The sequence below is a fragment of the Sciurus carolinensis genome, chromosome 13, assembly GCF_902686445.1.
Source record: "Sciurus carolinensis chromosome 13, mSciCar1.2, whole genome shotgun sequence".
Lineage (NCBI taxonomy): Eukaryota > Metazoa > Chordata > Mammalia > Rodentia > Sciuridae > Sciurus > Sciurus carolinensis.
The window spans coordinates 90,953,466-90,979,236 of record NC_062225.1 but is presented as its reverse complement, the minus strand read 5'-3'; the positions used below and the strand labels follow the sequence as shown (position 1 = coordinate 90,979,236).

The following is a 25,771-nucleotide window of genomic DNA, read 5'->3' as shown; positions in this document are numbered from 1 at the left end:
CTCCTTAGCTTGTCTTCCTTGCTGCTGGGTCCTCCCAAGTTGTGCTTTTAGGACAGGATTCCTTGGCCTCCTGAAGCCCTGACAGTGCCTGCTACTGGAGGCTAATCCCTGGGTTTCTAGGATACGGTAGAACATTCTCCTCTACTCTTATCAAAGGAACCAAGAAATGATCAAAAGTAAGGGACTTGAGATTTCTGCAATAGAATACTATAAAAAGTTTGAAATAGAATTCAAAGTGCTATTTATTATATTAAAAGATAAAATTAAATAAAGCCCCAGACTGGATACACATAAATAAATTGATTTACATTTAATATTCACACATGACTCTTCAACCACAATCTGGTTTTGTGGAAAATGTCAATTTTTTTGTTGTCTCCACCACGGCTTAATGTCTGACTTGATGTAGGCGCGGGGCCTGTGCCTCCCAGGGCTTGCTCCATAGTGGGACAGTGAACTAATTTAATCACTGGTGTGCAGAAGCTGCTGCTGAGATTCAGGAAGAACCCCAGGGCCTCCTCACCCAGCTGAGCCTCTGCTGCTCCGGACTCTCGCCCAGGAGAAGAGATCCTGCGGACCCCAGTGAAAGGAGTCATCACCTTGTTTCCCTGAGAACGCAGGTGTGTGCAGAGTTGGTCCCACCAGGAGCAGCAGGGAGAACCTGTCCTCTTTGTGTCGTCTTGGGGAAATCATTTTACGTCCTTGTTTCTGGGTGTCCTTGTTTTCTTACAGAATCTCCTGAGTTATATTCCTAATGTGACTTGGGCATTTGGAAGGAGGCTGTAAAAAGGAGCTCGGTGGGTTTCTTCCCAGTCCTCTGGCACTGTGGCCTCGCATCCTGCACACCAGTGGGGGTAAGAAGAGAATGAAAAACAGAGAGAAAATTCACAAAGGCCCGTGTCGGTACCTCTGCATTCAAAAACCTATAGACCCACCCTCTGTACATCTTTGGTTGTATGTTTATCTTGAAGAAAATACACCAAATGCTAGTGATGGTAATCTAGTCTCTGTGGCTTGTTGATGATTTTAATGCTTAAAAACTTCTATAAATATTTATAAATCAATAATGATAAAATGATTTCATATGGTTTAAAACTTATGAACACGCACACGTCTTCAGTAGTTGTTTCAATAATGAGGATGTGTGGATGTGTAACACACAGGGAATGAGCTACCATTTGTGATCTTCAGCACAAAGACAAAAGTCTACCTTCCCTGAAGAATGACAGACCAGTGACTCTCTTACGGTTAGACACGTGGCATGTGAACTTGCTAGTGAGGACATGCTTCTCCACGTCGTCTCTGAGACCTTGGATTTTAAGTGTGATATCCTGGTTCACTCCAAGGGCTGTAATTTCACATAATATTTGGCCAAGGCATGTGGAAATTGAGGCTCAGCTCTTGTTGTTTTGGGGTTCCCTGAAGGGTAACACCCCCCACATTCTTCCTCTGGAATTCCTCCTGATAATCTTCCTAGAACTCCGACATGAGACAGATCACCAGCAGAGTTGCAGAAATGCTTGAATCAAGAGGAAACAGAAGTACAATGAAACTGCAAACAGCTGAACTACTCGGGGCGGTCACTTGTCGCTGGGGGCAATGCAAAATGAAAAGGAGCTGCCGTGGAGAGTGTGGCATTTCCTCAATAAACGAAGCATTATGTTATCGTGTGACCCCGCACGGCTACTCCGAGGTACAGACTCGCAAGAAGTGAACACAGTCATTCAAACAGAAACTCATACAAGAACGTTCCTGGTGGCAGATCCATAGTAGCCAAAAGGTGGAAACGACCCCACGCCTATTGCTTTGCCTCTGGATAAACGAAATGGCTTGCCTACACCATGGAACTACTCGGCCATGATAGTGAACGAGGTCTGACACGAACCGCAGCAGAAGAAGCCGACCCAGAGGCTATGTGTCGGACAACTTCATTTAAGTGAAATACCCAAAATAGGCACAGAAAACAGACTACTGGTTGCCAGGAACGACTGCTCTCCCACGGGTCTGAGGGTTTTTGGGGCGATGGAAATGTTTGGAGCTAGGTAGTGGAGAAAGTGTGAAATTCCACCAGGCTGCTCACTCGGAAAGGTACGTGTGCTGGTAGGTGAATGTGTTCACAGAGTAAAGACAAGATTTCAAATGCAAAATAGTTCTGATATCTGAATCGAGCTTTATTTTGCCGATTCTTCCATTCCAGACTGTCCTCAGAGGGCTGGCCGAACCCAGAGGCTCGCCTGCACAGGAAGCCACACGGTCCCCACCTCACCTGTGCTCTCCCTGGCTCCCTCCCTGCGCACCGCGTGCCGGCTGAGCCATTTGCCCTCTGTGGTTGCGGCCTGAACGTGTGTCTTAAGGGAGATCATGTTTCTACCTCATGGAATCTTTCCTGAGTTGCACAGGAGACTTTGTGCACCAGCTACAAATATCCAGGCATTTTTCTTCAAATCTGTATATTGTTAAGGCTGCTCTGCCTGCGTAACAGACCACCTGAAGTTCAGTGGCTTTGAACAATGATTTTTATTATATTCACAAATCTCAGTTTGAACAAGGCTGTCTGAAGGTAGCTCCTCTCTGCTCCACTTAACCTCAGAAGGGGCAGCTTGAATCATTGAAAAGCTCCCTTCTCACTCCCACCTCAATGGCCAGGGTGGCCAATGGCTGGGTCCTTAGCTGAGCCACAGCCAAGCCACATTCTGAACTTCCTGGCATCTGGTCTCCAAGGGTGGGACCCCCGACGGAGGGAGCCGGGAAGAGATGCTGCCTTTCGTGCCTGGCCCCTTGTATCACATGGCGCCACTGAGGCCACATTCTGCTAGATGTGTTAGTAGAACCACCTCCCATGCAGTGGGACAGAACTCAGGGGCGTGTTCAAGCCACCACGGACACTGGCCCAGACCAAGACAGGTACATGGCCTAGACCCAGGGCCCCCTGGTTTCCACTCTACTTCCTCCTCATTGCTCAGTGTCTCTTCCTTCCCATGTTCTGCCTGACGTCACATCCGTTTTTCTGAACACCATACTGTCAGTATGTAGCTCCGTTTCAGACAGCTTTGTCTATCTGTGACCAAAAAACCTGACAAGAACCATCAGAGGAGGAAAAGTTTAGTTGGAGCTCCGGGCCTGAGATGAGACAGAGTGTCATGGTGGAAAGGCGTGGTGGAGGAAAGCAGCAGGGGACGTGGTACCGGGAGGCAGAGAGAGAGAGCACTCCTCACCAGGACAAAATATAAACCCCGAGGGCTTGTCCCCAGGGACCAACCTCCTCCAGCCACAGCCTACCTACCTACAGTTATCACGAAGTGAACCTATCAGGGGTTAATGACCTGACTGAGTTAAACCTCTTATAATCCAATCACTTCACTTCCAAACTTCCCTGCATTGTCCCACCCATGAGCTTTTGGGGGACACCTCATATTTAGGCCATAACACTTTGAATAAACATTTATTATACCAGTAAATAATTCACCATGTCCATTCCTGAACCACTTCTGCCCCCCCCTCCTATAGCCCACGACAGGACCTGGGTCTTACGTAGCTTCACACCTGAGCACTGGCTTGGTGGCAGTGGCTGAACGGGGACAACAGTGACCTCTGAGGTGAATTGACTCATGCAAGGACTGATGGCTGACTTGTTCGCTGGCCAGGTGTCTATTTTTGGGAAGGCTTTTTATGTGTCTACTAACCTTGGATGGAATCCTGTTTTTCTTACAACTGTCCATTCAGGGCTAGGAAATAATTAAAATGGAATATTTATATGCCCAGTATATCCATTCAATTTCCTAATTAAATGAATAAATTAATGAATTTGTGGTTTGCTCTCTTGCAGAGAAGTAAATTGAGACATATTAATTGTCAAATGACTGCAACTTGTATTACATTAAATAAATTTAATTGCAATTGGACGTTTGCTTCACAACCTCTGCTTTCAAGGATCAAGTGTGATCCAGTCATCTGACCCGTAGAGCGATGCCTGAGCTCAACGGGTTGACTTTGCCCCAGGAGATGTTTGGAATGTCTGGAGACTTATCTGAACTCTCACCCGGGAGATGCTGCTGGCATCTAGTGGGTAGAAGCCAGGGATGCTGCTCAGCACTCTGTGATGTGTTCTGTGAGGTCAGTCCGCCCACGAGAAGGAAGGCTCTGGTCCTAGAGTTCAGTAGTGCAGAGGGTGAGAAAAGCTGGCTAGAATTCAGGGACACAGGTGACGAGGACCCTGCCATGACCCTGTGGACCCATGAGAGAGAGTGGTGGAATGAATGAGGATGTCAGGGTGACTTCATGGTAATCAGAGACGCAGGGGACCAAGAGAGGGGGAGCCAGCAGGGCCGTGGGAAGTGGGTCTGAACTCAGCAGAGAGTGTTGCACAGGAAGCAAACAGGTTGTGCAAAGTTATCTGTAATGTTTAGAATTTTCAGGAACTCAGAAGGGGTGAGGGCCCTGCTCCTAGGGAGTGAGCCTTAGCCTGGGCATACAGCTCTGAAGTGTGTTCAACATATCAATAGAAATTTTTAAGACAATGGCTCTTTTTCAAATATTTTTTTTAGTTATATATGTATCGCGTTCCCTCTGCCCGCAGAGAGAGACACGACAAACGTCTGAAGCTTTGGAAGTTTATTGTGCACAGTCTTTCTTTCTTTCCCTCTTTTCTATCCCTTTCTCTCTTTTCTTTCTCTCGCTCTCTTTCCCTCTGCTTGACTCTCGCCTGCTCCGGTCGCTCCGCTTCTCCCACTCGGCTCTCGCCCTCGCTCGCACTCCTCTTCCTCGCTTCTACTCCTACTCTCAGCTTCAGCTTCTTCTCTTTCTCTTGCTCTCTTTCCCTCTGCTTAACTCTCGCCTGCTCCGGTCGCTCTGCTTCTCCCGCTTTTACCCCTACTCTCAGCTTCTTCCCTCAGCTTCTGCCCTCAGCTTCTGCCCTCAGCTTCTGCTCTCGGCTTCTTCCACTACTCCCCCACCCATCAAGCTTATATACACTTCAACCAATCAGGGGAGAGCACACTTGGTAAACGCACGGACAGCTGCAGGTATAGAATAGGTACACGAGGGGGGCATGCTCTAATCACATCGTTAACTAGACAATCATTGGAATTCGCTGGTTGTTTACTGTATAGCTGGCCGCTTTTGGCTCAGCGCCAGGAGCCATCTTGACCGTGCCCAAGGCTGGGGGTCCCGGAAACCCCGACATATATGGACACCATGCCTTTACTTTATTTATTTTTATTCGGTGCTGAGGATCAAACCCAGTGTCTCGTACCTGCTAGGTAAGTGCTCTACCTTACCACTGAGCTGCGGCCCCAGCCCGCAATATACATTTTTGATTGAATGAATGACAGGTTAGTGGAGAGAAGGAGGCTTTTGTTTATTTGCTTCTAAATCTTAAAACATGACACGGCTCGGCCTGGCTGTGGATCGGGACTCTTGTAGGGTGGAGGCCCCCGCTCAGCCACATTCCCCTCCGGAGTTTTCCTAAGAGGAGTGTGTAGGACAGCCTCCCTCCCACCGGCTCAGCGATACTGGAGCTGGACTGCCCAGCGTCCCCTTTGCTGGCTGGGGATGCTAGGCCTTGTGATTGGGTGTGGACGGATGGCCCTGGAAGGGGCTGTGGCAGGGAGATGCTTTCCATCTAGGTTCCAGTCCTCGGTTCTCGTCATTAGCGCTACTGTACTCTTGTCCAGCGTGGGATGTACGTAACTAATATATCAGTAATCACACTTGCTCATAGGTCCGTGTTCCAGTAAGAATTTGTAGGTCACTGTGACACCTGAAGGAGGGACTGAGAAGGACCAATTCCTGTGCCTGTGGCAAACCTCTTCTCTCCTGCTATCTGTTCCGTCCTCCCTCACTCAGGTCATTAGTGTGATCAAGACTTTGGGTTCAACTTTCTGGGTTCCTATCCTGGGTTTACACTGACAGATGGACAACTTTTGGAAAATCTCATGATTTTTATGCATAGGTGTTATTTTGTTTTAAAATAGAGGGTATTTTCAATGATCAGGAAAGGGGAAACACTTTATAGAGTGCCCTGGAACATACGATGATAAAGAAACAGCATTTAAAGAGTGCTGTAGCACAGCAAGTGCTCAGGACTTGCCTCCGGAATTTTGCTGAGACATAACTCTGCCTTCCAAACACAGAGACGTGACCTCATCTTTGCAAACATCAGCAGAATCCTACTTCTTTAACACCATGACTCTTACACATATACTTGTCCCTCAGAATCTACTTAAGGTGGGTTCTAGGACCCCACAAATACCAAAACCTATGGATGCTAAAGTCCCTTGGATGAAATGGCACAATATTTGCATAGAACCTGCATGTATATGTTTTAAATCATTCCAGATTACTTATCATACCTGATATGACGCTATATAAACAATCATATCTAATGCAAATACCTTATCATGCCTGATGCAAATGCTATGTACATAGTTTGTTATACTGTATCATTCAGGGAATAATGTCAGGAAAAAAAGTCTCTACATCTTCAGAATAGGCACAATTGTTTTTTTCTGAGTACTTTCAATCCACAGTTGGAACCCTTGGATATGGAAGGTCAATTGATTACAAGATATTTGCATATCCAGTATTGATAAGATAGTAAGTCGGTAAGACAACAGTGCTGCAATTAGAACCACGGAGAAGAGCAACAGTAACAGTCACTATCCACGGGGCACAGACATGACCCAGCACGCTTCCAGGTGGTTTTGTGCCTATCAATGCATTTATTTCTTTCTGGGACTGCGTCAGTCCACATGATGGGCAATGTCTCCCATCTCCTACGTGAGAAGGCTGAGGCCCACAGTTACAGTTTGCCCAGAGCCGACAAGGGTCTAGGGCGGATTCACATCTCGCGGGTCTGCAGTGGTTCTCGTGACCTTTACATGGTCTCTACAAGCTACACGCAAGGTAGATGTGTCTGGACCTGAGAAAATAAAATACGAGGATCGCCATGCCAGCAGGGACGGTGGCATCAGTAGCCTGACTCCTTGCCAGCAGAGGACTCTGGAGTCCCAGGACCAAGTGAGCAGCACAAGCCCACGCGGCGAAGTCAGCCTCTGCCCTTCCCATGCACCACGCATCCCTCCCACCATGCACTCTGGATTCTGATGTGCATTATTAATCTCTGATGTGGCTACGTTTTTAAAAAATAGCCACGTCCCCTCGATCACATCCTTTCCATATGCAACTTTGAAGTCGTATGAATTAAATGAGAACAACATGCTGCACAAGAATAAGGGAATGGTTTTTCATAAGAATAAAATGACTTCAATTGATAGGTATTTATGGAAAAGCACTAGGATCTTTGTAAATATCTTCATGCTTAATATTGATTTTAATTGGCTTAACTAATGCAAGAGAGATGTAAGCAGAAACCTTGGGATACATAATCCCTCTAGGAGAAACGATGAATTCTTGGCCGGCGTGCTCTGCAGGGGCTGGGCTGTGAACCCCTGAAGGCGAGAGCCCTGGCAGAGAGTAGCTGGGGTGTGGGAATCGTGGCGTCGCGGGAGGATGCGTCTTGGGCTGCGGGTGTGGGGAAGAGACAGTTAAAGCTTCCCGTGTGAGCGAGTTATATCACACAGCGCCTGTGCCAGGTCAGCAGTCTGAATGGAGCTCGGACGCAGCTGGCCACGCCAGGCAGTGCCAAGCGCCTGGCAGCCCTGGGAGGATCCCCACTTCCAGATTTCATTCTGCAGTCTGGCCGACGCTTTGAAGGCTGCCTCGCTGGAGGAAGCTGCACGCTACTCCACTGCTTCCAGACAAGCCACGCTGGAAGCACAGGAGCCTCCTGACTGTCTGCTGGTGCCGTGACAAAGGGACCCTGCTCAGGTGAGGGGAGGCTTGGGGATTCGGAGGCTGCTTTTCTGGTCCTTGCCTGCTGTGGGTACGAGGAGAAGTCAGCCTGCTGAGGCTGAACGCTGCGATCAGACAGACTGATTACTGAGTGTCTCTCACGTTTCCCTAATTCCTTGTTAAGAAGCTAGAGCCAGATTGATCATGAACTTGGGTAGTAAAGTCCCCTCTAAAATCAGGGAGATGGTCTCAGAAGGGACCAAACCAATGCCGAAATCTAGCCCAGGCTCGCTGCTGTGTCAGCTGCAGCCCAGAATCTGATTAGCATGTCCCAGGGGTGATTTCTCTCGGAGCCTTCAGATCAGGGTTGGGAAGGGGGTGATGGAACATCCCCGGGATGCTGGAGTGCAAGTTCTAAGGCAGAGTCCGTCCTAGGGTCACTAGGGAGTCGCTGGTGTTGCAGAATCACACAGTGTCGTAGTGTCTGGGTTCTTCACTGAAAAAGACGGTAATGTATTTGCTGCGACAGGTTCGAGCTCCTAGCTTAGAATTGAGTCCCATTTACCTTTGTTTGCTGCTTTTGGCACAGAGCCTGGAGGTGCCCATCCTCTCACAGTCCTTTAAGATAGAAAAAGTGACAACGAAATATGGGTAAAAACTTGAAAGTGCCAGAGAGCTGGGTCTTGGTCCCAGCCAAGCTGGGAGCCTTCCAGAGCCTCTGCAGTGGCAGAGCTGGGTATGGCTGCCATGGCGGCATGGGTCCAGATGTGAGCACTCCCAGCTAATGCAGGTCCCAGTGCCCTGGCCTTAGTAGGGGTTATGTCTCTGTCCCAGCGACAGGTCTGGGGGATGGTGAAGGCACAGGGAAGCCCTGCCACAAGATGGGTATGATACCTTTGAGCTAAACCGAAGTCAGCCTCCAAGACGTCTGGTGCAGATGGCCGCTCTGGCACCGGGAAGCTGGGGCAGAGCAGGGCTCAGCAGCAGGCAGCTCTCCTGGACACCCCGCAGGTCCTTCCAACCCTAACGGGAGGCAGAGACATAGGGGACCGCACTTCTAGCCATCAAATCTTCCACTGCCTCCCATCCTTTAGGGTCATGCCCAAGCTTCCTCCCATGACATGGGGCTGACCTTGTGGGGCATGATCTCCCAGCTCAGCTCCTATATTCCCTTCTGGATTTATTCCAGAGACACTGCTTCTGGCCTTAATGGCACACAGTTGCTGTTTTCCTGCTCATTGCCTGGTATTGCTCATCCCGTGTCTCTGTTTAGGTTGTACAAATGGCTACCTGCATGACCTGTGTTCACTGTTTAAGGCTAAGCTTAGCTGCAGATTCCTCCAGCCAGTGCAGGTGCCTCTTCTTCCTGAAAGCACCCAGTGTTTTTTCTGTTGTGTAGCATTGCACTGCCCTTTCCTCCATCCCCATGAGCTGGTGCTTCTTGGGGCAGGGCTGATAGCTTTGCCATCCTGGTACACCAGGAGTCTAGTTCAATACCTGGCACATAGGAAGGAGAACAATTGCAGGGAAGTGGAACATCCAAATCCTGGGAAGGCTAGGAGACTTCCAAGAGATGTGTGCTTCTCCAAGGACTAGAACTCTGTGCACAGTGGAACCAGGGAACCCAAGACGTGCCCAGGGCCCAGATGTCAGGATTGGTGTGTCAGAGAGGCTGCAGCTCAGAGGCAAGAGGGACTGGAATGCAGCCAAGGTTCTGGGGAAGAGATGCATGCATCTTGAAGGTACAAGACTTGGTCTGTGTTCACCTAGGTGATGGGAGGCTCAAAGCCAAGCTTCATTGAAGCTGAGAGTGAACTCTAGGCAGATGGTGAAAGTCTAGCACTTGATAGAAATGGCTTGCTCCTTTAAACTGTTTTTTCTAGCATTCTTTAGCTCTTGGAAGACAGTATGCCAACACCCTCACTAGAATCATTCAGACAAAGGATTTTTAAAGTTCTGATCTTGTCCCAGAGACAGAATTCAAGGACCCTTGTAAAAAAAGTGAGGCACGAATGTCCATCTCTGGGAGTCTGCCGATCCACTACGCCACCAGGGCATGACAACGCGCTGTGCACAGACACTAGAATCTGCACAAGCGTTGTGACAAGTATGCTGGAACTGGCTTAGGCATGGAGGAAAGCAGGTGGGTCAAGATCCAGGAAGATCGCTGCAGTGGGGGTGGGCGGTTCAAGCAGGTGCTTGTCTGTGTACCTCTGCTTTTCTTTCTGTCCCAGCTCTGCCTTTTGATGCCGAAGTCCTCACAGGAAAACACTCCCTGTGGGTGGCAAAGGTGTGACCTCTGGCACCTCCTGTTGGTGACCCGTGATAGGAGAGGCTCTCTTTCCTCAGAGCCCTCTGTGCGGCCTCCCTTGGCCCCCAGGCCAGCCTACATGTGAATGCAGTGTTGAGAGAGGCAGGCTACCCAGGCCACCAAGAAGCAAGATAGATCCCAACCCAGTGCGTCCCTGAGTTTTCCAGCACAGCCTGGCAGGCGAGAGGGAACCTGGAAACTGCAGGGGTACCATCTTGCACTCTAGCCTTATCACCTCGGGGAGCTGGGGGCGTGGTGAGAACCCTGCATCTTCTGACTGTACCTGTGGGAATAAAGATAAGAGCAACGCTGCCCCAGTCCCCAGGTACAGCTCTGCTCCCATCATCTGATAGCCCTCTCCAATGATTTTAAAGCTTTCTGTGTAATTTGTAATGTACTTACATGTGGAAGTCCTTATTTTTGCCATAATCCTTTTTCAAGTTTTTCTTCCAATGTTTTTAATGGCCTTCTCCAGCATTTAACTAAGTGTACCTAAATTCTTTTGGCCATTTCCCTAGGACCCAATTGTTCCTCTTGCAGGCAAGGAATCTGAGCTCTAGAGAAGCACACGATCCCCAAGATGGGCAGCAGAGCACGACAAGGTCTCAGGCCTGATTCTGGGCACACCTACTTACCTGAACTCCCGTCTTCCCACATCCACTAGAGATGCAAGAGCCATCCAATTCCACTTCCTCTCTGGTGCCTTACAGACCTGGTGGAGAGGAGGCAGCTGCCTTGATGTGGTGAACCACTTCCCCGCCTCGAGGCTGCTGCAGCCACCCAGGGCAAGGTTCTGGGGACGCGTGCCCGACTTGTACACATAGTGTAAAGGTGTGAAATATTCTCTTAGCGCCGTGGGTGAGGGCGGCAGCTGCAGGTTCTGCTTCTGCCCTCCTTTCCTGAGGACACACAGTGAGGAAATCCATGCTGTGCTCTTGGGGCCTCACCTGCTTGTCAGGGCTGGACAAGGCACCAGGGAAAATGAAAAATGCCAGGTGGGGACCAGAGAGCACTGGCTTTGCACTGAGGTCAGGAAAGGCGACTTAGGAGCTGAGTGTTAGGCTGGACGGCGGATGAGAAGAGGTGGAGGGAGTGAGAACAGCGGAAGCCAAGACAGTTGTGTGGTGGCCCTGAGGTCACCATGCAGGGCTTGCTGCAGCAGCCGAAGGCAGGACAGCGTGACCCAGGCCAGGTGAAAGCCAGAGGGTGCTGTCCAGGCTGAGGCCAGGGAAGCAGGGCAGGTAAGGCCGTTGTGTTCTGTTAAAAGCGCTCTGGGGGAGTTTATTGCATGTGAGAATTATAATAAATCAACAAATAAACAAGCAAATAACCTGAACGTGGAGGAGGCACGATTAGGGAAGGAAAGGGCCCCCAGGAGGCAGATAGAGAGGGGCGTGCTGTCAAGGCACGGCGGCCTGGTCTGCAGAAGTGTCCCAGTGATGCCCATTCACCGTACAACTAAGGTGTACTAGTAAAGTTGGCTGGGAAAGGCTGGCACTACAGCTGGGCGGGCAGCTCTGACTCCTGTGGGGACGGTGGCCTCGCTTCTCCAGGATAGTGGGTCATGGGGGCAGAAGTTGCCGCCGGGGGCTGGCCAGGAGGGTAGTGCGGGGACCCAGGCAGTAGCCACAGTGACTCAGGCCAGGGTGGGGAGCAGCATTTCAGACAAGAGTCCCCAGACGGAGGGGGCTGACCACAGGCAGGGTGAGCGTTGGCGCTGGCAGGGAGGGAGGAGAATGAAGAAGGCTGTTCAGCACACTTGAGGCCACCTGCTCTGTTTCTCCCGTTTTTTGCTGATCAGAAGACGATGTGGACAAACGGGAGAGATTTGATTCGGACAGTCCTACCCCACCCTCTCCGAGGGTCTGGTAGTGTGGAAGTTCCCTGAGTGTGGCTTAGCCTTCATCTACACAGTGGGAGAGACGGAGGGAGACTTGTCATTTACCAAGGAGTCGGGTCCCGCTCCTGAGGGTGGGCCTGGGGCCACCGGCTCAGGGTTCCTCCTGTGCTCCTAGGGCCTTTGGTCAACTGACAGGAGCCACCACCGTGGGAGGTAGGCCAGCGGGTGGATGGCGCTTCTGCTGCCGAGTCACTGGGAAGCTAGGGCCCGCCCATCCTTCCTTCTGCAGAGCAGGCTGGGTGCGCCCATTGCAGAATTCCTGCACCTCTGTCCTGCTAGGTCCTGCGCCCTCTGTAGAGCCGCTTCCCTGGCCACCTGGCTGGCAGTGAGTGACCTGAAACCTGCAGCCAACTGCTGCATGGGAAGGAGAGGGCTCATGTTTCATACCAAGAGCTCCGCACTGGCAGGCGCCTGCGTGAAGTCACTTCTAAACTCGTGGCTACCAGGAAAACACTCGGCCACCTTCCCTGGGTGACTCCCCAGCCGGGATCCCAGGGCTGGGCTGCTGGGAGAGCCTGTGCTAGAAACAGAGACCCCCACACAGTCCTCTGCTCTCCAGCCCTAAGTTGGTTCTCCTGCTTCTCAGTCTCCGGTCCCACCAGCCTTTGTGTTGGCCTCCACTTTCCTTGTGAAGTTGCTGTGTTCACACCTCAGGCATAAGGAAGTCCCTCCTGAACAGAGCTGCTCTTGATCCCTCATGCTGGACAATGACATCACTGGAGGTGTGAGAGCAAATGCCGTGTGCAAAACATACGCCCGCACACACCACGCCTGCCACACGTGGCGGTGCAGAGGCCACGCTCCGCTGCTGGCATTTCCCAGGGTGGCTCCCACGACAGGCACAGTTCTTTGTGAATATTTTAAATGAAATAATTCAAAGACATAATGTGCAAGTTGGGGAATTCTCCCTCATAAAATAAAAAACTGATTAAAATTAGAATCCACAAAGTTGATTTTAGTAGCGAGACCAAAATCAGGATAAGCAAAAAAAAAAAAAAAAAATTATAGTTAGCAAATAAGCTGAGTTCACATTCAGAGGTGCTAGCTTTACCCTAACTTCAAGATGTTTTGGATGCACTCACAAGAATTTGGCCAAGATTAAAACAAAACAGTGCTGGGCACAGTGGTTTACATCTATAATCCCAGAAGCTCAGGAGGCTGAGGCAGGAGGGTCACAAGTTCAAAGCCAGTGTCAACAACGAGCAACTTAGTGAGACCCTGTCCCAAAATAAAAAATAAAAAATGCTGAGGATGTGGCTCAGTGGTAAAGCTCCCCTGGGTTCAATCCCTGGTGCAGAAAGAAAGAAAGAAAGAAAGAAAGAAAGAAAGAAAGAAAGAAAGAAAGAAAGAAAATAAATGAAAAAAAAATGAAAACAAGTTTTTCTATGTCTGGAATATTTGTCATGAAATGAAGTCAAAAATTACCAAATGATTTGGCAATTAATGTTTTTCTTGCTTTAAAATTTCATTTTAAGAATGACAGGTTTTAAACACTGAAATGTTTATTTGTGGCAGTAGCTTTCAGTTTTTTAAAAAATTTTTATCTAACTTAATTTTTTATAGACTGCATTTTGATTCATTGTACACAAATGGGGTACATAATTTCGTTTTTATGGTTGTACACAATCATTTTTTAAATGATTTTCATCTGGTCATTATTTTGTGCCCATGTACTTTTCTTTTAATAATTTTTGTTATCAAATGTCCATATTAAACAGGTTATTTTCATTTACTATTAAAATATACAATCATGTTATATTGGTCCATAATTAGAAATTATGCATGTGTTATTTTATTTAATTTACAAAAAGAATACTTTTTCACATGACTGGGTCACAAAAATGTGACTCATTTTTTACTCATTTTGTCCGTTCTTATTTAAAGCAGGAATGAAATGTCTTGGCCCAGTGTTGCCCAGGGAGGCACCTGGTGCAGAACCAAGAGCTGACAGCCACAGGAGGGAAAGGACACATGATTAGGTGGCCGAGGTGGACAGTTGGGAACAGTTACACAGGGATGCTGTGGACACATGGGGTCTTCACTTAGGGCAGCTCCCTGCCCTGGGGCCCAGGAGACTCCTGCCTTACAACACCTGCAGCAGGGCTTCTGTTGGGAAGCCTGTGGGGTGCATGAACCCGTGCCAGCCTTCTGAGGTGGGAGCTGCAGAAAATGCCATTCCCAGGCCCTGTGGTGAGCATGGACCCTGAATGTGGAGAAGCACCGAGCCCTGCATGCTTCTCTCCTGGATGAGGCAGACCAGGCAAAAGCAGAGAGGGACGTTAGCGAGCCTGGAACTGGCGATTCCCTGGCAGGGAAGATGGGGAGTACCTGAGGGGCCTCGGGACTGCAACGCACTGGAGCCACCTGTGTGACGTGATGCTGGCCCCTTCCTCAAAGACCGAAGTTCTGAGACTCTGTCCGAGATGGTTCTGATGCACTCCCACCTAGGACCCACAGGGTGCCCTAGGACAGAGCCCTCTTCTCCCAGGAGAAGGAGGGTGAGGATTTCAAGCCGTCTCATTGGCACAGTCCTCAGCGGCCGAGGCCAGATCCCTTCAATCAGCCTGGCACCGTGCACCTGGCCACGGAACACACAGACTGTGGGGTCTCTGGCGAGATCCCAGGCCACGGAATAGCTTCCAGAAGAGACCATGTTATGACTATATCAGTGGAGAAGACGAATCCAGGGAGGGCCTTCAGCAGTAAAAATGGCCCCTGTGTCCAAGCGGGGCCCAGCCCTGGCAGCCACAGGATGTCACTTCTAAGGGCTGGTCAGCAACCTGGCTTTGGAGCTCAGAGTTGTGGAAGCAAAGGTGAAGGGGGGCACCCTGCAGTGACCTTCATCACGGAGGTAGAATGGACCCGTGCGAACTTCCCCAGGAATGCAGAGATGATGGGCCACAGCAGCTCCCGGGATCGCCGGTGCTGCCGTCCCTGACCCACAGTTCCGATCGCAAGGCATTGGAGCCCCTGGCCTGGCCCTCCCTTGCCTTTCCAGACTCAAAATTCACACAGAGGTGGTTGCATTCCCTCCGCCTGGTTGTTTTCGGGTGCCTGTCCCTCCACGTCAGGCTCGCCCCTGCTCATGCCTCTACGGGGCTTCCTGGTCCTCACCCAGGGGTCGCATCCACCTGCATAATGACAAACAAGCTTCTCTGAGCTGCCTGTGGCCACCCCTCCCTCGTGTAGAGCGCTCCTGACCTACTGTTAACCCTGTGGTCTGCACAGCTCTGGAATCATGCAGTCGAGGTGCCTGACCTTTGTGGAGGCCCGGAGCCTGCACAGGACCTCTTCAGACATCTAGCTCGTCTTATCCAAGGGGGACCCAGAGCTTTTCGTGGCTCATGCTCCAGTGTGGACAGACACGCAAATAGTAGAGCAGACCCTGGAGCCAGTCCTGCTGGCCGCTGCCCACAGGGCATGAGCTGCCAATGAGGCTGCACAGGAGCACGCCCCCCACCACCTGTGGACCCAGGAGCTCCATGGCTGCTTCCAGGATGCAGAGGCAGCCAGCATTGCGTAGCTGGACGGCAACCATAGGGCTGGCCAAACCTGACATGTTGATCGTCCTGCCTTTGCAGGGAGGTGTGCCCAGTGTTCCCGAGAGTCCTCAAGCAGCCTGTGGCATGTGGGTGGCTACTGCATTTTGCCGTAAGCATCATCTGCTTCCCTATGACATCTGAAAATAAATAACAAATGGTGTGTGATATCACCAAGTTTTGAGGTCCCTCTGAAGGTGTGGCTTTGGGGGTCAGATGACCTGGTGTCAGCTTCTGGTTCTGCAATGCATAAGCTCTGGGTGGGCCTTGGGAAAGTCAGAAGACATCTCTGGACCCTGATTTCCTCATCTGTCCTAACATCCAGCTCCACTTCCAGAAAGGACCCGAGGACTTGGCAAAGGGGAAACCCCCGAGGCCCATCGGGGTTCCAGGGAAGGTGGGTGGTGCATTCCTTCCCTTTGGGAGGAGGCTGTCAACCGTGAGGCTAAACTGCTCTGGTCAAGTGTTCCTGCTGCCAGCTCCTCCCACGTCCCCTTCTTGTGTTCTTGCCTTTCTTAAAACCTCCTGCTCCAGAATAACCCACACTCACAGCTGGACTCTGGGCCTTGCCTGAGCAACGCTGCTCTGGAGCACCTTTCTCGGGTCTCTTTTAGCTCCATCAAGATTCCACCCGGCCTCTCTTGAACCTCCCTTGGCAGGTGCACAACCAGGATGCAGGCTGAGCCGGGCCTGCGGCTGGAGCGTAGGGATCAGCATGCCATTGCTGAATGTGCTCTGCTCCTCCGCCCCTCCCTGGAGCCCGTTCCTGGCTCTCCTCCTTGTCTCCTTCTTGACTTCCCACTGGATACTGGTACCTGACAAAACGTGGCAACAGAAAAAGGGAGGAAGGCAGCACATGGCCAGGAACAGAGGAGAGGAAATGAGCTCATCAGCGCAAACTGGGATTTAAATACGAGCTGCCAGTCAGTGGCCCCACGTCTGTGGCATGACCAGGAAGCTGGGAGAGAGCACTCCGCTCTGGCCTGTGGGTGCGCTGCACTTGCGAGGTGCCCGTCAGCTTAGAGACAGGGCCTTCATCCTGATCCGTCCTGTGCTCACACATGGTCCTGGAGGCAGTGGGAGTTTGCTGGGATTGTGGCAGGAACGTGCCAGGGAGGGAGGTGGAGGCCAGCACAGTTTGTAACCTGAGTCCACTTGCTTTGGGACAGTGCAGTCACAGGTCCAGAGAGAGCGTGTCTCAGGTCTGGTCGGGGCCCTCAGGTGCAGCAGGCTGGCTTCCTTGTTGTCCCGGGTCCTACACAATTTTTGTAGTTTTATTGCAAAGGCGACTTAATGACTAAAAGCAGAATAGCTTGGGACTTGAGACCATCACGAAATAGCACATCTATGTGGGAATTCTGGTGGCCCATGAAGCCAAATGTCTGTTTTTGAAGCATCTAATGCCATGATGCTTCGCTGCTTTTGTACAGAGATACTTTAACATTTATTGTATAATTGTCTTTCTTCCTGAGAAAAGCAAACAATATAAACTGTGACGTAGAGTATTTTCAGGGTTCTGCAGCAAGGTTTTCTGTGGCTTTATGTGTCCTTGGTTGTCTTTTTTTGTAGTACATGTGCTAGTTTCTGGCAATTTAAAGTGGTTTGTGGGCTGGGGATATAGCTCAGGTGGTAGAGCACTTGCCTCGCAAGCACAAGGTCCTGGGTTTCATTTCCCTATCACTTCTCAGATCCTGTTCTTTCTGAGATTGGTATTTCTTTATAACAGCATTGTTCCTCTGTGTTTGTCTTTCGACCTGGAGGGAACCAGGGACTTGGGGAGCGAAGCCAGCTGCAGGTGCACATGGAGACTGAGGACGGCCTGGGATGGCTGGGGACGTGGCGTGAGCTCAGGGTGTGTCACCCTGCGGCACCTGTGCTTCCTAATGGGGCTGAGTGGTCTCTTCACACACGCACACACACTCAGGCTACCCCCCAACGCGCCCCTCCCACTTGTGACGACCCTACCTGCAGGTCACCCGTTTGGCCCCCACAAGGACATAGCATGTGTAACAGGCAACTTTAACTTCTACTTCAACCGATGCAAAGATGTGTTTCCTGCTTATTCTCTTATTTTGTGTCTTCTTGTTAAGAGTTTTGTCTTTATTCTGTGGCTTCTGGCCATTTTATAAGAGGCATGATGGCTCAAAGGCTTGGTGAACCGAGCTATGGGAGGCTTCTGGCTGCAGCGTGGACATTCCAGTCCATGCGGTGACGCAGAATGTCCAGACTCCATTGAACTGCTCAAATGGCTGATCCATTAGCTGATATCGATTAAGTCCCTCTATGTCTAAGACATTAGTCTGGTGACTGCAGGGCGCCCAAGAAGGGAGAGGGATTCTTAGTCTATCCTGCTTGACCAGGGCCTGATTTCTTTCGTGCAAATATACCATGTATGCTTTTTAATGAAATCTTCTGAATAGTTGGACAAACTTTAAGAACAGGCAACTTCCTTTATTGGTTTTGTTTAAACATGGTGAAAGCCACTCTCTACATAGGCGAGGAGAGCGAGAACTATGTATTACTCACATTGTTGTATTATATTTTAAGCATAAAACATCCCCTCTCTCTCCACCATCAGGGCGAACGGGATGTCATGGGCAGCGTCTTTTGTCCCCACAGCTGGGTGTGTTTTGTGTGTGCCTAAGGTTTGCTACATGGATGTTCCCATGCCTCTGGATGCGTGCAGTGCTTGCCAGGTAAGTCTCTGCCACGCTCGGCCTGTGGATTGCGTGTGCACAGTCCTGTGGCCGGCTCAGGCGTGGGCTCCTGCAACTCTGAACCTGAGCAGAGAGAACCTGTCCCTTGGGCACAGAAAAGCCAACCAGCCACACGGGTCCGGCACCTGGCCACCCGGTTCTAACTGCTGATAGCCATGGGCACAGGGAAGGGCCCAAAGGTTACCAACCTCGCGTCTCCGTGAGCTGGAAATCCAGAGTCAGTGCAGAGTCCGCTGGCTTGCCAGGCGGCGTGCGGTGTCTGGGGAAGCGATGTGGCTTGAGGGTTGTGAGGAGGCGACTTCTGCTTGTTCCGTCAGAAGACGACAAGCCACTCCCTCTGGACAGAGGACTCCTTCCTCAGGTTGGCTCTGAGAAAAAAACAAGTGAGTAAATCACTGTGGACCGAAATCTCCGAGAAGCGTGTCTCGGTTTTCTCAGGCTCTCCAGGCTGCTGCCTGTGGTCTGAGGCCAGGCCCTGACACATGTCTGCTTCCTCCCTGCTCCCGAGGCCTTTGCGTCTTAAGCCATGTGTACGAAGGGCACACATGCTCACGTCTTTTCTGCTCGGCCTAGGGTTCCGTGGGAGCTGGGAGCTCTGACGACAGCCACCCAAGGCCCTGCCAGTTCTTGGGAGGTGGAGCCCTTGGGTCCAGCCTGGTTAGTGTGTGGTGAGGCTTCTCTCTGCCGAAACTTCAGAGTTCTGACTTGTAACAGAGAGCTTATTGTGGCTTGGAAACCAAACCCACAGAGCCTGGATCACAGCGCCTGACACAACAGGGGTTCCGCCCGATCACCCTGCCGCGGTGGCTCGGGTTTTATGATGAGACTGTCTGCAGAATGTATCTGTGGACATAGCCCAGCAACCTTGGCATGCCAAATGCAGACGTGCTTGCACACAAACCTCAGGCTCAGGCAGAGTGTTTCCTACATACAAATACAATAGAGGTGGAATTCTAAAGCCCCAATTAAGTGGAAAGGGTCTCTTTGGCGGTAACAATAGAGGAGAGCCAAGCAACAAAAAAAAAGCTACTTAGTTTGGCAACCTTTGTTAAGAAGAATCCTTTAAAAAAGCCCCCCTCGGAACCTCGTGAATGGGGCCTAGACCAGCCTCGTCCTCTGCAGTCACACGGGGTTAATTGAATACTTGGGATGGGGGTGGGTCCCCCTTTTGTGTCAGTAACTGGTCACAAAACAAAAACCAATTGCTAGGTCCTGAAGGGGTTTCTCGCTCACACTCTGCACTAAAATAAACCCCACAATTCTTCTTCCTCCTCAGCCAGGAGGGGGGTAAGGAGAAAGTTAAATCTTTGGAACACACAGAATTTGCTGGAAAAGGTGAAAGTTCCACTTCACATTGCAAACTGAATGCAGACTCAGCCATGTCCGCTGGGCTCCCCTTTGTCCCTGGTGCGGTGGGCGGGTCTCCTGGGGCTCCTGCCACAGTGCGGGCGGGGGATGGGGACCTATCGCTCTGAAACCCGCTGCCCACCCCATGTTCTCCCATCCCCCTGCAGAAGGCTGCAAGGTAATTGGACCCCGCGGCCGGAGATTTGGGAGAAACACCACCTCTGGCCTCCTGCCCCAGCTCCTGCCCCTTGCTGAGGGACTTTTCTTGGTCACGCATGATTTCCCAGATAAACAAGCTCGGAAAAGTTACAGGTGGGAAGGAAGCCCCCGCCTTAGTCTTGTAATGAATCACTTTGCTTAATTAGCCACCACAAAGTCACGAGAATGAAAAACCTAAAATCGTAGCTTCCATAGGTCCCCCACTCACGGGTTGTCCTTCTTACATGCGGCATTTTCTTGGATCACAAAAGTGTGTATGTGTGGAGGTGGGCAGGTTGTGTACTATTTCTTGTTTATTTTTACAATGGACACACTGGCCTGGTGAAGGGCTGCAGTTCACAGGGGCGGTGGTGGGTCAATGCTCTGACTCTCACGCAAATCTCTCAGCTTCCTGGGGCCTCGGCTTCCGTTCTGCAAAGTCGGTGTGATTGCATTTCTGAGGATTTGGTCTGAGTACTGAATGAAGTAATGCTAACAGGCACAGTTTGAACTCAGGATGAGGAGTGTTGGGCCTAATCACTTCCCATCATTTGAATTCTCAGAATCCTTCGATGGGGGGATGCTTTTATCACTGTCGACGTGTGGACACTGGCACTGTGCAAGGCAGCGACTGGCCTAGGTGCACACACCTGCCGAGTGATGCAGACAGATTCTCAGAGTGGTGTGCGATCCTGGGCTGATGCCTGTAGCAAGGTGTCTCTGCCAGAGCACGTGCAGGGAGGGCCGCAGGTGGAAGGGTCCTGTGGCCAGAGCACGTGCAGGGAGGGCCGCAGGTGGAAGGGTCCTGTGGCCAGAGCACGTGCAGGGAGGGCCGCAGGTGGAAGGGTCCTGTGGCCATGCAACCTGAGCATCTTTCTGCTTCTGCTCAGTCAGCGTCGGCTTGAACCTGCCTGAGAACGGTGGAGTCTCCCATCGCCCGTGGAGTCACCGAATCTGCAGCCAGTTAGTAAGTGCTTACTTCATTTCTGAAATGTTCATGTTCTGAAATGCTGTGGGTCTGGGAAGGAAGAGGCCAGCCTCTCACAAAAATATCCTCAAACAGATGTCCAGGTACCAGGCAAGCCTCTCTTAGAGAGGCGGTGCGTGTCCAGGGGTTGCAGCTTGGAATTGGTTCCTCCGCAGGGGTGTGGGCGCCCCTGAAATCTTGCTGTTTGCCTCTCTCATTCCAGCCACCCAAGGAGGCAGAGGAGTCTGAACATTGCCCTCCAGTCTTCTCTCCAGCCTCTCTGAGCTGTGCCCCTCGGAAACCAGGAGGACCGGCTACCCCTGGCCTCACCTCTCCCCAGAAGTGAGCTGAGATGGGTGGCTGAATCTGCCCCATTTCCTCCGTCAGTTCTGAACTGACGTCTGGTGTCTGTCCAACGGTGATCAGGAGAACATCAGACGCGTCACAGACCTGGCAAGATCCACGGCCTCACCTGAAACGCGTGAGCAGCGGCACCACTTCCGGCTGGCACACCCAGACTCCTCTTCCTCAGCGCACACACCTCCTCGAGGAGGCTCCCCACAGACACCAGGCTCCTGGCTGGCCACTGTGGTGGCCTCTCCTGAGAACCCCACCCTCTGGAGTCTGAAAACACACTGCACACTCAGCGTGGGCTTCTCCTGACATGCGGGATGCACCCATGTGCCTCCGTCTGGGGTGGCCAGCTCCCCTGGGAGGAGCTGTGGACTGTCCCCTGTGTCACCTGGGCATGTGAACCCATCCCAGTCTTACCTGGATCCTAGGGCTGTCAGCAAACAGGCTGCAGCAAGGTGGGAGGTGGGTCTAGGGTTACAGAAAGGTCACCATATTGAGAGTCTCCGGTTTTCCACTCATGAACGCGCAGCTCAGAAGGTTGCAGAAGCCCGCTGGGCTGGACCCTGTAACTTCCCTGACGAGGCCCTGTGTGGTGGGCACCAGGTCCCCTTCTTCCTCCTCTTGCCCCTGCTGACAGGGTGCAGCTGGGCAATGACCACTGCATGCTGAGCTCCACCCGAGCAGCTCCAGCTCTCGGTGAGACACTCGCTCTGGGCGGCAGCTGCCCCTTCCCTGGCAGGGTGTTAGAGCCCCTGGCTCATGGACAGGCTTCCGCTCACTCTGGCCGCAGGGCAGGGTGGGCCCCAGCGCCCTTGGTGCAGCCCACGATCGATCGTCTCACCGCGGCACCCATCTTCGCTTCTCCACGAAGGGCCTGCTCACAGGAGGCGGAGCTGGGACACCAAGGGCCCTGCCCCACCGCCCCAGCTGAAGGCTGTCCCCTCTCAGTGACGCTGAGCTCTGGTGAGAGCTGGCCGCACAGGCCCCTGAAGGCTAGGCAGCAGGGCCTCTGGCAGGCCCATAGGCAAAGGAGAAGGTTAAGGTGGCAAGCAGGAGACTCCAGCCGACTCCATCCCACCCGACCGTGCCCTCCTCGGCTGCCAGGCTGCCTGGTTAGCTTCCCATCGGTGCTGTGAGCTCATGCTCAGGTCTTGTTCAGCCGGGTGGTGAGACCCTGCAGGGAGGGCTTGTGCCTATTCATGCCTGTGCTCAAGCTGGGATGGTCAAATGGCATCATGGCATCCAGAAGGAGTCTCCTGGCCTCTCATTCTCCCCACGGCTGGCGCAGGGAGCCTCTGTGCATGCAGCCCGCTGGGACGAAACAGCTGCAAGACAGCCTCCCACACCCAGAGTACTGACTGGCTGGAGACGCCACAGCTGCTGAGTTTGGCTTCCACTACTCCACCAAGCGCCCCTGCCCCGGCCTCGGCTGCTGTCCTCCCCTCCATGGGAAAAGCCCCAGCAGCGGTACCACTCTTCCTCCCTCGCCTCCCGGGGTCTCTGCAGGCTGTCACTCCATCGGCAAGCCCTGCTGCCCAGTTCCTTGGAAGTCCTGACTTCTGCTGCCCCTGCACACGCTGGTTTCTCTCCAGAGCTCTGGCCTTTGCCCGATTTCAGGATGGCTTTGCTCACCCTCACCTTTCTGGAAGGTGAGCAGACATGCTCCTCTGCGTGACAGACGGCCAACGCTCCAGTGCCTGGACAATATGTGGCACAAAACAAGCAGAAAGGAAATCCTATTGAACAAGTGAGTGGAGGGGCAGTGGGTGAAAAGCTCAAGCAGGCAGCTCTCTCCTTGGCAAGGACACAACTGTGGCCACAGGGCTTCTGGGGAGGGGGGCAGATGCTTCCTCCAGGACTTGTGATCCCAGGTGACATCAAGGTAGAAGCAACTGGGGGTGTGGACCAGCGGGTGATGCCGGGGAGGAGGGTCCGCTGTCTCCCGGATAAGGCTCCTCTTCCTCCCCCACATCTGGAGGCTTCATCTGCATGCCTTAAAATTTTGATTTTCTCATCTGAAAATTCAGAGGGCATCCATTCCTAGTTGCTGGGTTTGTGCAGATGCTCAATAGAAGGTTGCAGATCAGCTGATCAAAGTGAGAAACCCTTGGTCTCATCCTGGCACACAGTAGGCACCTCAGGTGTGATGAGAAGTGGGAAGTCCTCATTCAGCAGTTGCCAAAACGGGCAGCAGGAAGTGCTGGGGCTGCCCGACCCCCTCTCTGGTCCCTGTGGCTTCCAGATTGTGCCTGGCTCTACTTCTGCTGGGGACACAAGCCTCCTTCCCCAGGGGACAGAGTCAGCACCAGAGGTGACGCAGTGGGGATGCAGGGTAACGAAGTGGACAGAGGCGGCACGTCCATCTGGCGCCATCCCACGCTCCACTCTCCCCGCCACGACCTTCCCCCAGTCCCCTTAGCTCTTCGGAGTTGTATCTGTGAAGCGCCCACGGCTGCCGGGACCTTCCGAGGCTCTGCGAGGGCGGCAGAGAGCCCAGCGCTAAGTATCTAGAAAGGCGGGGCCAGAGGTTTGTTCAGGTTCCCGGCCGCAGCTCTCTGCTCCGTACTCTAGGGTGTAGGAAGCAGCACTGGTCCAGGGGGAGAGTCACCGCCTCACTGGTGGAAAGGGAAGCCACGAGCACTAACAGGCCACGAAGCCCCAGAGGAGGCCAAGCCCCGCTGGAGGCACAGCACAGAGTCCTGGAGAAGGCGGGCCTGGGGACACGTGGAAAGGTCAGTGATTGCCAGGGGGCGGGTGGGGCAGATGAATAGGAGAGCACAGGGGACTGTGGGGGCAGAGGCCCTGGCCCCTACGATCCCACGATGGTGCATATGAGTCATCGACGCTTGTTAAAATCAAGTGCCATGAAACTCAAGGACTGAACCCTAACCTGACCATGCTTCAGTTAATGAGAACGTGTCAGGACTGGCTGACCGTGTGCAGCAAGCAGGACACACCGACCAAGGGGGAAGGAAGGGACTGTAGGGACAGAGAGCCCTGTGGACTTCCCGGCCTGGTGTCCTCTGCTGCTTGTACACATAGAGGCACTCTAAAAACAGGAGACTGACTGATTCTTTTTAAAGGGAAAGCTTACGGAAGTGGGTTTATTGGAGTCAAAGCTGAGTAAGATGTAAACAGGTGGTGCTCAGTGGTGGAATCCTCATCCCACCCATCCTTAGGATGTGGCAGCTGTGCAGCTAATAAGGGACAGAGCTATGACTCACCGCTGGCAGATCCCAGGTGATTCTGGTCTCAGGGTCACTGACCTCACTTAGATGGCGGAGAAGCCATGCATCTAGAACATTCCATCCTGATGGAGTAGATGGGAAGCTCTGTTCCTGTGCAGTGGCTGTGGGCAAGAGAGGTGGTTTCAGACAGAACCTATTCAATCTTGGGTTAACTGCCTGTTAGCTGTTTATCCTTGAAAGTCACAGAGTGTGTCTGAGCACATGTCATTGTTTACATTTTACCAAATGGAATTAGTTGGTGAGATGCAAGCAATGATAGCAACCAGAGCTACAGAATCTACTCTTTGGAGGGAGCTGTGATTCTCAGATGAGCAAATATGTGAAAGTTCCAAGAAGGGTTCTCAGTGCATGGTCAGTGACTAGCTTCCCTCCTCCCCCTCCCCCCTCCTCCTCCCCCTCCTCGTCCTCCCCTCCTCCTCCCCCTCCCCCTCCTCCCTTTCCAGGAACAGGAAAGGCAAGTGAGGAAGGACTACTCTGCAGGTGTGGTGAGTCCAGCTCTGCTGCAGGTGGCCTCCGCACATTCCACGCTCCGTGGGCGTCTTCCATTCTCCTTGGTACACTGTGGGCCCATTTTGTTCGACTCTTTCTGTGGTCCCTGGGTGACCATATTTTTAGCAGCCTTGAGCTTCAGCCTAAGAATGTTGTCCTTTCCCCTTGAGGTTCCTGACTGCTTCAGCTGTCACCAGGGGTGCTGTCTTTGGAGACTGTCAAGGTGTATGTCAGCCTCACAGAAATGCCCCGTGTGGCCTGGAGAGCTGGGCTTGCAGCTCTGTCGCTTGCATGCTGCTGCTGAATTTCGGACAGCCAGCACTGTCATGAAGGGTCAGTGAACCCAGGTTGTCACAGCCAGCAGAACCTCAGCTGCTGCTCCTGGGCAGCCCTCTGTCCTTTAGCAAGGCAGAGAGCTCACGGGCTCTCGTCCCCTCCTCACCCTCCTCATCAGGATGTGGCAGCAATTCACCACGTGTCCTTTCCAGCTCCTTTCCAGCTGCCCAGGAGGAAAGGGCCACCGCAGAGCTCAGGAATCCATTCCAAGTGCACGGTGTATACTGCACTATTTGGCAGCCTACACGAGAACTTAACTATGTCCTTTATCTCCCGAGATGCTTGAAGAGAGAGAAGAAAGTCCTGCTTTGATCTCAAATTAAGCAAATATTCTTCCATGAACTCCCCTCTGGGTTTGGTAAGGAGCAGTAGCCGGCAGTGGCCTTGCTGTGGTCTTGTCCGCAAGGGCAGACACACTGTTAGGTTTGATGCTGGAATGTCCCCCCAAAACCTTATGTGTCGAGAGCATGGTCCCCAATGTGGCAAAGGTCAGAGGTGGGGTTTTTAGAAAATGATTGGATGATTAATCCATTTATTACATTAATAATTGGAATGGATTCCTGTGTGGAGGCTG

General features: G+C 52.1%; 1 long non-coding RNA gene across 1 annotated transcript; it reads left to right on the top strand.

Annotated features, from left to right (window-relative positions):
- Positions 1–7,712: 7,712 nt before the first annotated feature.
- LOC124963455 (uncharacterized) lies at positions 7,713–25,473 on the top strand. Its single transcript, XR_007104740.1, has 5 exons — positions 7,713–7,827; positions 18,120–18,237; positions 20,694–20,770; positions 20,994–23,856; positions 24,816–25,473. It is a non-coding gene; the product is annotated as an uncharacterized LOC124963455 (long non-coding RNA).
- The last annotated feature ends 298 nt before the right edge of the window (positions 25,474–25,771 follow it).